The following is a 2,837-nucleotide window of genomic DNA, read 5'->3' as shown; positions in this document are numbered from 1 at the left end:
ACTTCCCTTTAGGACAGCCACTTCCCCAACCAGGACCAGAGCAGGAACTGTTGGCGGAACTTCCTAGACTTCCACCCTGTGAGAAGCCAATGTCCGCTAACAGGGTTGATGTCTCCAGGTGTGAATGGTACTACAGTATGCACAATTCCCTCTGCCCCATATCCTGGGTGCTGGCCTGGGCTGCCTGCCAGGCAGAAAGCACCTTTTCTGGGAAGATCTGAACTGGCTGTGCCCCACCTGCCTGTCCTCCATCTTTCTCCCAGGGAGGTGAAGGGGGACCTGGGTACATCCCACTCTGGGATCAAGAATCATGGCTTAACTGATAATAAATACTTGTAGAAAAAGTGTGAAAGAAAAAGCAAGCAAGTTGCTTACTTGGCCATAAAAAAAGAATGAAATCATACCATTTGTGACAACATGGATGAACCTATATGACATTATGTGAAGTGAAATAAGTCAAAGAAAGAGAAATACCATATGATTTCACTCATATATGGAACCTAAATAAATAAATAAATAAATAAACAATACAGAAACAAACTCATAGATACAGAGAACAAAATGATGGTTTCTAGGTGGGAAGGATGTGGGGAGGCTGGGTAAAAAAGGTAAAGGGATTAGAAGTACAGATCGGTAGTTATGAAATAGTCATGGGGATATAAAGTACATCATAGGGAATATAGCCAATAATACTGTAATAGCTATTTATGGCGCCCTGTGGGTACTTAAACTTAGGGAACCAATTCGTAAGTTATATAAATGTCTAACTGCTATGCTCTACACCTGAAACTTATATAATATTGAACATCAATTGTAATCAATAAAGAAAATATAAACATAAGCCCTGGCCTGGTGGCTCAGTTGGTTGGAGCATCATCCACAAAAGGTTATGAGTTTGATACCCAGTCAGAGCACATACAGGAGGGAGTGAACCAATCGATGTTTCTCTCTCACATTTCTCTCTTTCTCTCTCTCTCCCTCTTCCTCTTCCTCTAAAAATAAATCAATAAACATATCTCGGATGAGAATTTTTTTAAGTATATATAAAAATATAATAGGATAATTAGAAAAAAGAAAATAAAATTTTGTAAGAAAGCAAAGCAGTCAATAGTATGTAATTCAGTTTTGTGGAAAAAAGGACATATCTTATGTTTCTATGTTCATGTAAATACACATACAAATTTCTACATAACTGCATGTATAAAAACAAACATAAAAACAAAGATCCAGAAAGAAAAACAGCCCACTGCTAAGGGTGGTTCTCCCTGGGGAGGTAAAACAGGAAGAACTTTTACCTTTATGTACTTCTGTGTATTGTTTAAATTTTCTTTCAAAATTAATGCAATACTTTTGACTTTTTTAAATAAAAATATAAACCCAATAAAAGTAAAGGACTTTAAAAGTAGTTATAAAATATTTGAATATGCTAGGAAGCAATGATCAAACTTCAAGAACAACGTACGTGAATAATCTAAGTATTCTTAAGAACGCTATGCTCACATTATTCACACATATTCGTGTAGGATACAGAAACCTGAAACCTGGTGGAAATGGGTGCAGAGCCTTTTATGTGTGTGTACATATTTTGTTTATCCATTCCCCCACTGATGGACATTTGGGTCATTTCTACCTTTTGGATGTTGTCAATAATGCTGTTATGAAGATTAGTGTAAAAATATCTGTTTGGGTCTGACTTTTATTCTTCCCCTATACCTAGGAGTAGAATTGCTGGATAATATGATAATTTTATATTTAATTACATTCCCACCAGTAATACATGTAAATCCCTCATTTTTAAGATGAAGAAATGAATGGTAAAACTGATTAGAGAGCTTGACTATATACCCATTCAAGTCAATTGCCAACCTGATATCAGAAATAACTACCTTGACTCCCAATATAGCCCTTTTTCCAAGGTTAACTTCACTAAGGTTTAATTCAGATGACCAGGCAAATTGCAGCTATGTCTACACAAAGACGAGGCCATTGGGAATAGATCACTTGATATTTGGAAGAGAGAATATGAATAACTTCTGGATTTTGCTCTCCATCATGGAGAAAATATTGTTTTATTTTTTTTTTCCTTCCTCGGGTCTAAGCTCTGGAATATTAAATCAGATTTGTTTTTAGCCTCATATTTAATTGTGGAATAGTCATAGAATTTTTTAACCACTGTTACACTAACAATTCTAAAATTGGGGCTTTCAAAAAATATTTGAAAGGCAATAAATATTCATTTTAGAAAAACTGGAAAGTTCAGAAAAGTGGAAAGGATAAAGGGAATTAGATCACCTAGAGAACAATCAACCAGAAAACTAACCGTTAATCTTCCAGTACGTTTTTCCCAGGCATTTTTCCCTAAGAATTGTGGTTTTGTTTGTTATATATAATTGGAATCATAGAATCATAAAGCTTAAGAAAATTATTACCATTTGGTGGGGCAAGCTTAAAAAATACTATAAGGAAAATAGATACTAAGTTCTAGGAAAGCCCCTAACACAGTTAGTGCTCCTTCCTACCAACTCACAGCCCACATAGTCTTATGACATCCCTTACCTGTCACATGGAAATATTTTGCTTATATATGAGCTTCAGTGGCTTGGGCACATGTTATACTATTTGGGTTCTTCCTCCACGCCTCATGGATTGCTACAAACTCAATAGGCACTCAGTAAAGACTTTTGGGTGATTTTTTACTGATTTTATGTCATCTTCAAGGTTAACACCCCTCTGGTCTCCATAAGGAGCAACCCAACCAGGCCCCTCCACGGTGGTCTTGGCAGGGCTTCATATTCTTAAGCCATTGATTCGTAATCAAAGGCGATTTAACAGTCATT

The sequence above is a fragment of the Myotis lucifugus genome, unplaced genomic scaffold (genome assembly GCF_000147115.1).
Source record: "Myotis lucifugus unplaced genomic scaffold, Myoluc2.0 scaffold_139, whole genome shotgun sequence".
NCBI classification, from domain to species: Eukaryota; Metazoa; Chordata; class Mammalia; order Chiroptera; family Vespertilionidae; genus Myotis; species Myotis lucifugus.
The sequence above is the reverse complement of the archived record's forward strand: the minus strand, read 5'-3'. Positions refer to the sequence as shown.